At 46.4% G+C, this 9735-nt stretch overlaps 38 non-coding genes across 38 annotated transcripts; all 38 read left to right on the top strand.

The window, feature by feature from the left end:
* The first annotated feature begins 156 nt into the window (after positions 1-156).
* Positions 157-230, top strand: TRNAP-CGG (transfer RNA proline (anticodon CGG)). The gene has a single exon. It is a non-coding gene; the product is annotated as a tRNA-Pro (tRNA).
* An 86-nt stretch (positions 231-316) lies between these two features.
* Positions 317-388, top strand: TRNAP-UGG (transfer RNA proline (anticodon UGG)). The gene has a single exon. It is a non-coding gene; the product is annotated as a tRNA-Pro (tRNA).
* Positions 389-1119: 731 nt separating this feature from the next.
* TRNAP-CGG (transfer RNA proline (anticodon CGG)) lies at positions 1120-1193 on the top strand. The gene has a single exon. It is a non-coding gene; the product is annotated as a tRNA-Pro (tRNA).
* Positions 1194-1279: 86 nt separating this feature from the next.
* On the top strand, positions 1280-1351 carry TRNAP-UGG (transfer RNA proline (anticodon UGG)). Its single transcript has one exon. It is a non-coding gene; the product is annotated as a tRNA-Pro (tRNA).
* An 88-nt stretch (positions 1352-1439) lies between these two features.
* On the top strand, positions 1440-1513 carry TRNAP-CGG (transfer RNA proline (anticodon CGG)). Its single transcript has one exon. It is a non-coding gene; the product is annotated as a tRNA-Pro (tRNA).
* An 86-nt stretch (positions 1514-1599) lies between these two features.
* TRNAR-UCG (transfer RNA arginine (anticodon UCG)) lies at positions 1600-1671 on the top strand. The gene has a single exon. It is a non-coding gene; the product is annotated as a tRNA-Arg (tRNA).
* An 89-nt stretch (positions 1672-1760) lies between these two features.
* TRNAP-CGG (transfer RNA proline (anticodon CGG)) lies at positions 1761-1832 on the top strand. The gene has a single exon. It is a non-coding gene; the product is annotated as a tRNA-Pro (tRNA).
* An 88-nt stretch (positions 1833-1920) lies between these two features.
* Positions 1921-1992, top strand: TRNAP-UGG (transfer RNA proline (anticodon UGG)). Its single transcript has one exon. It is a non-coding gene; the product is annotated as a tRNA-Pro (tRNA).
* A 410-nt stretch (positions 1993-2402) lies between these two features.
* On the top strand, positions 2403-2474 carry TRNAP-UGG (transfer RNA proline (anticodon UGG)). The gene has a single exon. It is a non-coding gene; the product is annotated as a tRNA-Pro (tRNA).
* Positions 2475-2883: 409 nt separating this feature from the next.
* Positions 2884-2957, top strand: TRNAP-CGG (transfer RNA proline (anticodon CGG)). The gene has a single exon. It is a non-coding gene; the product is annotated as a tRNA-Pro (tRNA).
* A 247-nt stretch (positions 2958-3204) lies between these two features.
* Positions 3205-3278, top strand: TRNAP-CGG (transfer RNA proline (anticodon CGG)). Its single transcript has one exon. It is a non-coding gene; the product is annotated as a tRNA-Pro (tRNA).
* Positions 3279-3365: 87 nt separating this feature from the next.
* On the top strand, positions 3366-3437 carry TRNAP-CGG (transfer RNA proline (anticodon CGG)). Its single transcript has one exon. It is a non-coding gene; the product is annotated as a tRNA-Pro (tRNA).
* An 88-nt stretch (positions 3438-3525) lies between these two features.
* On the top strand, positions 3526-3597 carry TRNAP-UGG (transfer RNA proline (anticodon UGG)). Its single transcript has one exon. It is a non-coding gene; the product is annotated as a tRNA-Pro (tRNA).
* An 88-nt stretch (positions 3598-3685) lies between these two features.
* On the top strand, positions 3686-3759 carry TRNAP-CGG (transfer RNA proline (anticodon CGG)). The gene has a single exon. It is a non-coding gene; the product is annotated as a tRNA-Pro (tRNA).
* Positions 3760-3845: 86 nt separating this feature from the next.
* TRNAP-UGG (transfer RNA proline (anticodon UGG)) lies at positions 3846-3917 on the top strand. Its single transcript has one exon. It is a non-coding gene; the product is annotated as a tRNA-Pro (tRNA).
* Positions 3918-4006: 89 nt separating this feature from the next.
* On the top strand, positions 4007-4078 carry TRNAP-CGG (transfer RNA proline (anticodon CGG)). The gene has a single exon. It is a non-coding gene; the product is annotated as a tRNA-Pro (tRNA).
* Positions 4079-4166: 88 nt separating this feature from the next.
* TRNAP-UGG (transfer RNA proline (anticodon UGG)) lies at positions 4167-4238 on the top strand. The gene has a single exon. It is a non-coding gene; the product is annotated as a tRNA-Pro (tRNA).
* An 88-nt stretch (positions 4239-4326) lies between these two features.
* Positions 4327-4398, top strand: TRNAP-UGG (transfer RNA proline (anticodon UGG)). Its single transcript has one exon. It is a non-coding gene; the product is annotated as a tRNA-Pro (tRNA).
* A 249-nt stretch (positions 4399-4647) lies between these two features.
* On the top strand, positions 4648-4719 carry TRNAP-UGG (transfer RNA proline (anticodon UGG)). The gene has a single exon. It is a non-coding gene; the product is annotated as a tRNA-Pro (tRNA).
* An 89-nt stretch (positions 4720-4808) lies between these two features.
* Positions 4809-4880, top strand: TRNAP-CGG (transfer RNA proline (anticodon CGG)). The gene has a single exon. It is a non-coding gene; the product is annotated as a tRNA-Pro (tRNA).
* An 88-nt stretch (positions 4881-4968) lies between these two features.
* Positions 4969-5040, top strand: TRNAP-UGG (transfer RNA proline (anticodon UGG)). The gene has a single exon. It is a non-coding gene; the product is annotated as a tRNA-Pro (tRNA).
* Positions 5041-5129: 89 nt separating this feature from the next.
* On the top strand, positions 5130-5201 carry TRNAP-CGG (transfer RNA proline (anticodon CGG)). The gene has a single exon. It is a non-coding gene; the product is annotated as a tRNA-Pro (tRNA).
* An 89-nt stretch (positions 5202-5290) lies between these two features.
* On the top strand, positions 5291-5362 carry TRNAP-UGG (transfer RNA proline (anticodon UGG)). Its single transcript has one exon. It is a non-coding gene; the product is annotated as a tRNA-Pro (tRNA).
* Positions 5363-5450: 88 nt separating this feature from the next.
* TRNAP-UGG (transfer RNA proline (anticodon UGG)) lies at positions 5451-5522 on the top strand. Its single transcript has one exon. It is a non-coding gene; the product is annotated as a tRNA-Pro (tRNA).
* A 249-nt stretch (positions 5523-5771) lies between these two features.
* TRNAP-UGG (transfer RNA proline (anticodon UGG)) lies at positions 5772-5843 on the top strand. The gene has a single exon. It is a non-coding gene; the product is annotated as a tRNA-Pro (tRNA).
* Positions 5844-5932: 89 nt separating this feature from the next.
* Positions 5933-6004, top strand: TRNAP-CGG (transfer RNA proline (anticodon CGG)). The gene has a single exon. It is a non-coding gene; the product is annotated as a tRNA-Pro (tRNA).
* Positions 6005-6092: 88 nt separating this feature from the next.
* On the top strand, positions 6093-6164 carry TRNAP-UGG (transfer RNA proline (anticodon UGG)). The gene has a single exon. It is a non-coding gene; the product is annotated as a tRNA-Pro (tRNA).
* A 411-nt stretch (positions 6165-6575) lies between these two features.
* TRNAP-CGG (transfer RNA proline (anticodon CGG)) lies at positions 6576-6649 on the top strand. Its single transcript has one exon. It is a non-coding gene; the product is annotated as a tRNA-Pro (tRNA).
* An 86-nt stretch (positions 6650-6735) lies between these two features.
* TRNAP-UGG (transfer RNA proline (anticodon UGG)) lies at positions 6736-6807 on the top strand. Its single transcript has one exon. It is a non-coding gene; the product is annotated as a tRNA-Pro (tRNA).
* Positions 6808-7538: 731 nt separating this feature from the next.
* Positions 7539-7612, top strand: TRNAP-CGG (transfer RNA proline (anticodon CGG)). Its single transcript has one exon. It is a non-coding gene; the product is annotated as a tRNA-Pro (tRNA).
* An 86-nt stretch (positions 7613-7698) lies between these two features.
* TRNAP-UGG (transfer RNA proline (anticodon UGG)) lies at positions 7699-7770 on the top strand. The gene has a single exon. It is a non-coding gene; the product is annotated as a tRNA-Pro (tRNA).
* An 88-nt stretch (positions 7771-7858) lies between these two features.
* On the top strand, positions 7859-7932 carry TRNAP-CGG (transfer RNA proline (anticodon CGG)). Its single transcript has one exon. It is a non-coding gene; the product is annotated as a tRNA-Pro (tRNA).
* An 86-nt stretch (positions 7933-8018) lies between these two features.
* On the top strand, positions 8019-8090 carry TRNAR-UCG (transfer RNA arginine (anticodon UCG)). Its single transcript has one exon. It is a non-coding gene; the product is annotated as a tRNA-Arg (tRNA).
* Positions 8091-8179: 89 nt separating this feature from the next.
* TRNAP-CGG (transfer RNA proline (anticodon CGG)) lies at positions 8180-8251 on the top strand. The gene has a single exon. It is a non-coding gene; the product is annotated as a tRNA-Pro (tRNA).
* An 88-nt stretch (positions 8252-8339) lies between these two features.
* TRNAP-UGG (transfer RNA proline (anticodon UGG)) lies at positions 8340-8411 on the top strand. The gene has a single exon. It is a non-coding gene; the product is annotated as a tRNA-Pro (tRNA).
* A 410-nt stretch (positions 8412-8821) lies between these two features.
* TRNAP-UGG (transfer RNA proline (anticodon UGG)) lies at positions 8822-8893 on the top strand. Its single transcript has one exon. It is a non-coding gene; the product is annotated as a tRNA-Pro (tRNA).
* A 409-nt stretch (positions 8894-9302) lies between these two features.
* TRNAP-CGG (transfer RNA proline (anticodon CGG)) lies at positions 9303-9376 on the top strand. The gene has a single exon. It is a non-coding gene; the product is annotated as a tRNA-Pro (tRNA).
* Positions 9377-9623: 247 nt separating this feature from the next.
* Positions 9624-9697, top strand: TRNAP-CGG (transfer RNA proline (anticodon CGG)). Its single transcript has one exon. It is a non-coding gene; the product is annotated as a tRNA-Pro (tRNA).
* The last annotated feature ends 38 nt before the right edge of the window (positions 9698-9735 follow it).

Raw genomic sequence — 9735 nt, 5'->3', positions numbered from 1 at the left:
GTTGGTCTAGGGGTATGATTCTCGCTTTGGGTGCGAGTGGTCCCGGGTTCAAATCCCGGACGCACCCGTGTTTTTGCAGAAGTAATTTGATGACTATTTAAATGCAACGAGTTAAATTGTAGGACTACGTGTTGAGCATGTTTCAGTGTCATACTTCGTCCGTTGGTCTAGGGGTATGATACTCGCTTCGGGTGTGAGTGGTCCCGGGTTCAAATCCCGGACGGACTCGAGTTTTTGCAGAGGTAATTTAGTGACTATTTAAATGCAACTATCTACAGGGTAGGCCTATGAGTTGAGCATGTTTTATTTCATACATGGTCCGTTGGTCTAGGGGTATGATACTCGCTTTGGGTGCGAGTGGTCCCGGGTTCAAATCCCGGACGGACCCGAGTTTTGCAGAAGTAATTTGGTGACTATTTAAATGTAACTAGTTAAATTGTAGGACTACGAGCTGAGCATGTTTCAGTGTCATACTTCGTCCGTTGGTCTAGGGGTATGATACTCGCTTCGGGTGTGAGTGGTCCCGGATTCAAATCCCGGACGGACCCGAGTTTTTGCAGAGGTAATTTAGTGACTATTTAAATGCAACTAACTACAGGCTAGGCCTATGAGTTGAGCATGCTTTATTTCATACATGGTCCATTGGTCTAGGGGTATGATACTCGCTTTGGGTGTGATTGGTCCCGGGTTCAAGTCCAGGACGGACCCGAGTTTTTGCAGAGGTAATTTAGTGACTATTTAAATGCAACTAGTTATATTGTAGGCCTACGAGTTGAGCATGTTTCAGTGTCGTACATGGTCCGTTGGTCTAGGGGTATGATACTCGGTTCGGGTGTGAGTGGTCCCGGGTTCAAATCCCGGGCGGATCCGACTTTTTGCAGAGGTAATTTAGTGACTATTTAAATGCAACTAGTTATATTGTAGGCCTACGAGTTGAGCATGTTTCAGTGTCGTACATGGTCCGTTGGTCTAGGGGTATGATTCGCGCTTTGGGTGCGAGTGGTCCCGGGTTCAAATCCCGGACGGACCCGTGTTTTTGCAGAAGTAATTTGATGACTATTTAAATGCAACGAGTTAAATTGTAGGACTACGAGTTGAGCATGTTTCAGTGCCATACTTCGTCCGTTGGTCTAGGGGTATGATACTCGCTTCGGGTGTGAGTGGTCCCGGGTTCAAATCCCGGACGGACCCGAGTTTTTGCAGAGGTAATTTAGTGACTATTTAAATGCAACTAACTACAGGGTAGGCCTATGAGTTGAGCATGTTTTATTTCATACATGGTCCGTTGGTCTAGGGGTATGATACTCGCTTTGGGTGCGAGTGGTCCCGGGTTCAAATCCCGGACGGACCCGTGTTTTTGCAGAAGTAATTTGGTGACTATTTAAAAGTAACTAGTTAAATTGTAGGACTACGAGCGAGCATGTATCAGTGTCATACTTCGTCCGTTGGTCTAGGGGTATGATACTCGCTTCGGGTGTGAGTGGTCCCGGGTTCAAATCCCGGACGGACCCGAGTTTTTGCAGAGGTAATTTAGTGACTATTTAAATGCAAGTAACTACAGGGTAGGCCTATGAGTTGAGCATGTTTTATTTCATACATGGTCCGTTGGTCTAGGGGTATGATACTCGCTTTCGGTGTGAGTGGTCCCGGGTTCAAATCCCGGACGGACCCGAGTTTTTGCAGAGGTAATTTAGTGACTATTTAAATGCAACTAGTTATATTGTAGGCCTACGAGTTGAGAATGTTTCAGTGTCATACATGGTCCGTTGGTCTAGGGGTATGGTACTCGCTTCGGGTGTGAGTGGTCCCGGGTTCAAATCCCGGACGGACCCGAGTTTTTGCAGAGGTAATTTAGTGACTATTTAAATGCAACTAACTACAGGGTAGGTCTATGAGTTGAGCATGTTTTATTTCATACATGGTCCGTTGGTCTAGGGGTATGATACTCGCTTTGGGTGCGAGTGGTCCCGGGTTCAAATCCCGGACGGACCCGTGTTTCTGCAGAAGTAATTTGGTGACTATTTAAAAGTAACTAGTTAAATTGTAGGACTACGAGCTGAGCATGTTTCAGTGTCATACTTCGTCCGTTGTTCTAGGGGTATGATACTCGCTTCGGGTGTGAGTGGTCCCGGGTTCAAATCCCGGACGGACCCGAGTTTTTGCAGAGGTAATTTAGTGACTATTCAAATGCAACTAGTTATATTGTAGGCCTACGAGTTGAGCATGTTTCAGTGTCATACATGGTCCGTGGGCCTAGGGGTATGATACTCGCTTCGGGTGTGAGTGGTCCCGGGTTCAAATCCCGGACGGACCCTAGTTTTTGCAGAGGTAATTTAGTGACTATTTAAATGCAACTAACTACAGGATAGGCCTATGAGTTGAGCATGTTTTATTTCATACGTGGTCCGTTGGTCTAGGGGTATGATACTCGCTTTGGGTGTGAGTGGTCCCGGGTTCAAATCCCGGACGGACCCGAGTTTTTGCAGAGGTAATTTAGTGACTATTTAAATGCAACTAGTTATATTGTAGGCCTACGAGTTGAGAATGTTTCAGTGTCATACATGGTCCGTTGGTCTAGGGGTATGGTACTCAATTCGGGTGTGAGTGGTCCCGGGTTCAAATCCCGGACGGACCCGAGTTTTTGCAGAGGTAATTTAGTGACTATTTAAATGCAACTAACTACAGGGTAGGCCTATGAGTTGAGCATGTTTTATTTCATACATCGTCCGTTGGTCTAGGGGTATGATACTCGCTTTGGGTGCGAGTGGTCCCGGGTTCAAATCCCGGACGGACCCGAGTTTTGCAGAAGTAATTTAGTGACTATTGAAATGTAACTAGTTAAATTGTAGGACTACGAGCTGAGCATGTTTCAGTGTCATACTTCGTCCGTTGGTCTAGGGGTATGATACTCGCTTCGGGTGTGAGTGGTCCCGGGTTCGAATCCCGGACGGACCCGAGTTTTTGCAGAGGTAATTTAGTGACTATTTAAATGCAACTAACTACAGGGTAGGCCTATGAGTTGAGCATGTTTTATTTCATACATCGTCCGTTGGTCTAGGGGTATGATACTCGCTTTGGGTGCGAGTGGTCCCGGGTTCAAATCTCGGACGGACCCGAGTTTTTGCAGAAGTAATTTGGTGACTATTCAAATGGAACGAGTTAAATTGAAGGACAACGAGCTGAGCATGTTTCAGTGTCATACTTCGTCCGTTGGTCTAGGGGTATGATACTCGCTTCGGGTGTGAGTGGTCCCGGGTTCAAATCCCGGACGGACCCGAGTTTTTGCAGAGGTAATTTAGTGACTATTTAAATGCAACTAGTTATATTGTAGGCCTACGAGTTGAGAATGTTTCAGTGTCATACATGGTCCGTTGGTCTAGGGGTATGGTACTCGCTTCGGGTGTGAGTGGTCCCGGGTTCAAATCCCGGACGGACCCGAGTTTTTGCAGAGGTAATTTAGTGACTATTTAAATGCAACTAACTACAGGGTAGGCCTATGAGTTGAGCATGTTTTATTTCATACATGGTCCGTTGGTCTAGGGGTATGATACTCGCTTTGGGTGCGAGTGGTCCCGGGTTCAAATCCCGGACGGACCCGAGTTTTGCAGAAGTAATTTAGTGACTATTGAAATGTAACTAGTTAAATTGTAGGACTACGAGCTGAGCATGTTTCAGTGTCATACTTCGTCCGTTGGTCTAGGGGTATGATACTCGCTTCGGGTGTGAGTGGTCCCGGGTTCGAATCCCGGACGGACCCGAGTTTTTGCAGAGGTAATTTAGTGACTATTTAAATGCAACTAACTACAGGGTAGGCCTATGAGTTGAGCATGTTTTGTTTCATACATGGTCCGTTGGTCTAGGGGTATGATACTCGCTTTGGGTGTGAGTGGTCCCGGGTTCAAATCCCGGACGGACCCGAGTTTTTGCAGAGGTAATTTAGTGACTATTTAAATGCAACTAGTTATATTGTAGGCCTACGAGTTGAGCATGTTTCAGTGTCATACATGGTCCGTTGGTCTAGGGGTATGGTACTCGCTTCGGGTGTGAGTGGTCCCGGGTTCAAATCCCGGACGGACCCGAGTTTTTGCAGAGGTAATTTAGTGACCATTTAAATGCAACTAACTACAGGGTAGGCCTATGAGTTGAGCATGTTTTATTTCATACATGGTCCGTTGGTCTAGGGGTATGATACTCGCTTTGGATGTGAGTGGTCCCGGGTTCAAATCCCGGACGGGCCCGAGTTTTTGCAGAGGTAATTTAGTGACTATTTAAATGCAACTAACTACAGGGTAGGCCTATGATTTGAGCATGTTTTATTTCATACATGGTCCGTTGGTCTAGGGGTATGATACTCGCTTTGGGTGCGAGTGGTCCCGGGTTCAAATCCCGGACGGACCCGTGTTTTTGCAGAAGTAATTTGGTGACTATTTAAAAGTAACTAGTTATATTGTAGGCCTACGAGTTGAGCATGTTTCAGTGTCATACATGGTCCGTGGGCCTAGGGGTATGATACTCGCTTCGGGTGTGAGTGGTCCCGGGTTCAAATCCCGGACGGACCCGAGTTTTTGCAGAGGTAATTTAGTGACTATTTAAATGCAACTAACTACAGGGTAGGCCTATGAGTTGAGCATGTTTTATTTCATACATGGTCCGTTGGTCTAGGGGTATGATACTCGCTTTGGGTGTGAGTGGTCCCGGGTTCAAATCCCGGACGGACCCGAGTTTTTGCAGAGGTAATTTAGTGACTATTTAAATGCAACTAGTTATATTGTAGGCCTACGAGTTGAGCATGTTTCAGTGTCATACATGGTCCGTTGGTCTAGGGGTATGGTACTCGCTTCGGGTGTGAGTGGTCCCGGGTTCAAATCCCGGACGGACCCGAGTTTTTGCAGAGGTAATTTAGTGACTATTTAAATGCAATTAACTACAGGGTAGGCCTATGAGTTGAGCATGTTTTATTTCATACATGGTCCGTTGGTCTAGGGGTATGATACTCGCTTTGGGTGTGAGTGGTCCCGGGTTCAAATCCCGGACGGACCCGAGTTTTTGCAGAGGTAATTTAGTGACTATTTAAATGCAACTAGTTATATTGTAGGCCTACGAGTTGAGCATGTTTCAGTGTCGTACATGGTCCGTTGGTCTAGGGGTATGATACTCGCTTCGGGTGTGAGTGGTCCCGGGTTCAAATCCCGGGCGGATCCGACTTTTTGCAGAGGTAATTTAGTGACTATATAAATGCAACTAGTTATATTGTAGGCCTACGAGTTGAGCATGTATCAGTGTCGTACATGGTCCGTTGGTCTAGGGGTATGATTCTCGCTTTGGGTGCGAGTGGTCCCGGGTTCAAATCCCGGACGGACCCGAGTTTTTGCAGAGGTAATTTAGTGACTATTTAAATGCAACTAACTACAGGGTAGGCCTATGATTTGAGCATGTTTTATTTCATACATGGTCCGTTGGTCTAGGGGTATGATACTCGCTTTGGGTGCGAGTGGTCCCGGGTTCAAATCCCGGACGGACCCGTGTTTTTGCAGAAGTAATTTGGTGACTATTTAAAAGTAACTAGTTATATTGTAGGCCTACGAGTTGAGCATGTTTCAGTGTCATACATGGTCCGTGGGCCTAGGGGTATGATACTCGCTTCGGGTGTGAGTGGTCCCGGGTTCAAATCCCGGACGGACCCGAGTTTTTGCAGAGGTAATTTAGTGACTATTTAAATGCAACTAACTACAGGGTAGGCCTATGAGTTGAGCATGTTTTATTTCATACATGGTCCGTTGGTCTAGGGGTATGATACTCGCTTTGGGTGTGAGTGGTCCCGGGTTCAAATCCCGGACGGACCCGAGTTTTTGCAGAGGTAATTTAGTGACTATTTAAATGCAACTAGTTATATTGTAGGCCTACGAGTTGAGCATGTTTCAGTGTCATACATGGTCCGTTGGTCTAGGGGTATGGTACTTGCTTCGGGTGTGAGTGGTCCCGGGTTCAAATCCCGGACGGACCCGAGTTTTTGCAGAGGTAATTTAGTGACTATTTAAATGCAACTAACTACAGGGTAGGCCTATGAGTTGAGCATGTTTTATTTCATACATGGTCCGTTGGTCTAGGGGTATGATACTCGCTTTGGGTGTGAGTGGTCCCGGGTTCAAATCCCGGACGGACCCGAGTTTTTGCAGAGGTAATTTAGTGACTATTTAAATGCAACTAGTTATATTGTAGGCCTACGAGTTGAGCATGTTTCAGTGTCGTACATGGTCCGTTGGTCTAGGGGTATGATACTCGCTTCGGGTGTGAGTGGTCCCGGGTTCAAATCCCGGGCGGATACGACTTTTTGCAGAGGTAATTTAGTGACTATATAAATGCAACTATTTATATTGTAGGCCTACGAGTTGAGCCTGTTTCAGTGTCGTACATGGTCCGTTGGTCTAGGGGTATGATTCTCGCTTTGGGTGCGAGTGGTCCCGGGTTCAAATCCCGGACGCACCCGTGTTTTTGCAGAAGTAATTTGATGACTATTTAAATGCAACGAGTTAAATTGTAGGACTACGTGTTGAGCATGTTTCAGTGTCATACTTCGTCCGTTGGTCTAGGGGTATGATACTCGCTTCGGGTGTGAGTGGTCCCGGGTTCAAATCCCGGACGGACTCGAGTTTTTGCAGAGGTAATTTAGTGACTATTTAAATGCAACTATCTACAGGGTAGGCCTATGAGTTGAGCATGTTTTATTTCATACATGGTCCGTTGGTCTAGGGGTATGATACTCGCTTTGGGTGCGAGTGGTCCCGGGTTCAAATCCCGGACGGACCCGAGTTTTGCAGAAGTAATTTGGTGACTATTTAAATGTAACTAGTTAAATTGTAGGACTACGAGCTGAGCATGTTTCAGTGTCATACTTCGTCCGTTGGTCTAGGGGTATGATACTCGCTTCGGGTGTGAGTGGTCCCGGATTCAAATCCCGGACGGACCCGAGTTTTTGCAGAGGTAATTTAGTGACTATTTAAATGCAACTAACTACAGGCTAGGCCTATGAGTTGAGCATGCTTTATTTCATACATGGTCCATTGGTCTAGGGGTATGATACTCGCTTTGGGTGTGATTGGTCCCGGGTTCAAGTCCAGGACGGACCCGAGTTTTTGCAGAGGTAATTTAGTGACTATTTAAATGCAACTAGTTATATTGTAGGCCTACGAGTTGAGCATGTTTCAGTGTCGTACATGGTCCGTTGGTCTAGGGGTATGATACTCGGTTCGGGTGTGAGTGGTCCCGGGTTCAAATCCCGGGCGGATCCGACTTTTTGCAGAGGTAATTTAGTGACTATTTAAATGCAACTAGTTATATTGTAGGCCTACGAGTTGAGCATGTTTCAGTGTCGTACATGGTCCGTTGGTCTAGGGGTATGATTCGCGCTTTGGGTGCGAGTGGTCCCGGGTTCAAATCCCGGACGGACCCGTGTTTTTGCAGAAGTAATTTGATGACTATTTAAATGCAACGAGTTAAATTGTAGGACTACGAGTTGAGCATGTTTCAGTGCCATACTTCGTCCGTTGGTCTAGGGGTATGATACTCGCTTCGGGTGTGAGTGGTCCCGGGTTCAAATCCCGGACGGACCCGAGTTTTTGCAGAGGTAATTTAGTGACTATTTAAATGCAACTAACTACAGGGTAGGCCTATGAGTTGAGCATGTTTTATTTCATACATGGTCCGTTGGTCTAGGGGTATGATACTCGCTTTGGGTGCGAGTGGTCCCGGGTTCAAATCCCGGACGGACCCGTGTTTTTGCAGAAGTAATTTGGTGACTATTTAAAAGTAACTAGTTAAATTGTAGGACTACGAGCGAGCATGTATCAGTGTCATACTTCGTCCGTTGGTCTAGGGGTATGATACTCGCTTCGGGTGTGAGTGGTCCCGGGTTCAAATCCCGGACGGACCCGAGTTTTTGCAGAGGTAATTTAGTGACTATTTAAATGCAAGTAACTACAGGGTAGGCCTATGAGTTGAGCATGTTTTATTTCATACATGGTCCGTTGGTCTAGGGGTATGATACTCGCTTTCGGTGTGAGTGGTCCCGGGTTCAAATCCCGGACGGACCCGAGTTTTTGCAGAGGTAATTTAGTGACTATTTAAATGCAACTAGTTATATTGTAGGCCTACGAGTTGAGAATGTTTCAGTGTCATACATGGTCCGTTGGTCTAGGGGTATGGTACTCGCTTCGGGTGTGAGTGGTCCCGGGTTCAAATCCCGGACGGACCCGAGTTTTTGCAGAGGTAATTTAGTGACTATTTAAATGCAACTAACTACAGGGTAGGTCTATGAGTTGAGCATGTTTTATTTCATACATGGTCCGTTGGTCTAGGGGTATGATACTCGCTTTGGGTGCGAGTGGTCCCGGGTTCAAATCCCGGACGGACCCGTGTTTCTGCAGAAGTAATTTGGTGACTATTTAAAAGTAACTAGTTAAATTGTAGGACTACGAGCTGAGCATGTTTCAGTGTCATACTTCGTCCGTTGTTCTAGGGGTATGATACTCGCTTCGGGTGTGAGTGGTCCCGGGTTCAAATCCCGGACGGACCCGAGTTTTTGCAGAGGTAATTTAGTGACTATTCAAATGCAACTAGTTATATTGTAGGCCTACGAGTTGAGCATGTTTCAGTGTCATACATGGTCCGTGGGCCTAGGGGTATGATACTCGCTTCGGGTGTGAGTGGTCCCGGGTTCAAATCCCGGACGGACCCTAGTTTTTGCAGAGGTAATTTAGTGACTATTTAAATGCAACTAACTACAGGATAGGCCTATGAGTTGAGCATGTTTTATTTCATACGTGGTCCGTTGGTCTAGGGGTATGATACTCGCTTTGGGTGTGAGTGGTCCCGGGTTCAAATCCCGGACGGACCCGAGTTTTTGCAGAGGTAATTTAGTGACTATTTAAATGCAACTAGTTATATTGTAGGCCTACGAGTTGAGAATGTTTCAGTGTCATACATGGTCCGTTGGTCTAGGGGTATGGTACTCAATTCGGGTGTGAGTGGTCCCGGGTTCAAATCCCGGACGGACCCGAGTTTTTGCAGAGGTAATTTAGTGACTATTTAAATGCAACTAACTACAGGGTAGGCCTATGAGTTGAGCATGTTTTATTTCATACATCGTCCGTTGGTCTAGGGGTATGATACTCGCTTTGGGTGCGAGTGGTCCCGGGTTCAAATCCCGGACGGACCCGAGTTTTGCAGAAGTAATTTAGTGACTATTGAAATGTAACTAGTTAAATTGTAGGACTACGAGCTGAGCATGTTTCAGTGTCATACTTCGTCCGTTGGTCTAGGGGTATGATACTCGCTTCGGGTGTGAGTGGTCCCGGGTTCGAATCCCGGACGGACCCGAGTTTTTGCAGAGGTAATTTAGTGACTATTTAAATGCAACTAACTACAGGGTAGGCCTATGAGTTGAGCATGTTTTATTTCATACATCGTCCGTTGGTCTAGGGGTATGATACTCGCTTTGGGTGCGAGTGGTCCCGGGTTCAAATCTCGGACGGACCCGAGTTTTTGCAGAAGTAATTTGGTGACTATTCAAATGGAACGAGTTAAATTGAAGGACAACGAGCTGAGCATGTTTCAGTGTCATACTTCGTCCGTTGGTCTAGGGGTATGATACTCGCTTCGGGTGTGAGTGGTCCCGGGTTCAAATCCCGGACGGACCCGAGTTTTTGCAGAGGTAATTTAGTGACTATTTAAATGCAA

This window comes from Phalangium opilio, unplaced genomic scaffold (assembly GCF_054372755.1).
Source record: "Phalangium opilio isolate 3A_F unplaced genomic scaffold, DU_Popi_V2 ptg000487l_1, whole genome shotgun sequence".
In the NCBI taxonomy this organism is placed as follows: Eukaryota; Metazoa; Arthropoda; class Arachnida; order Opiliones; family Phalangiidae; genus Phalangium; species Phalangium opilio.
The sequence above is the reverse complement of the archived record's forward strand: the minus strand, read 5'-3'. Positions and strand labels throughout refer to the sequence as shown.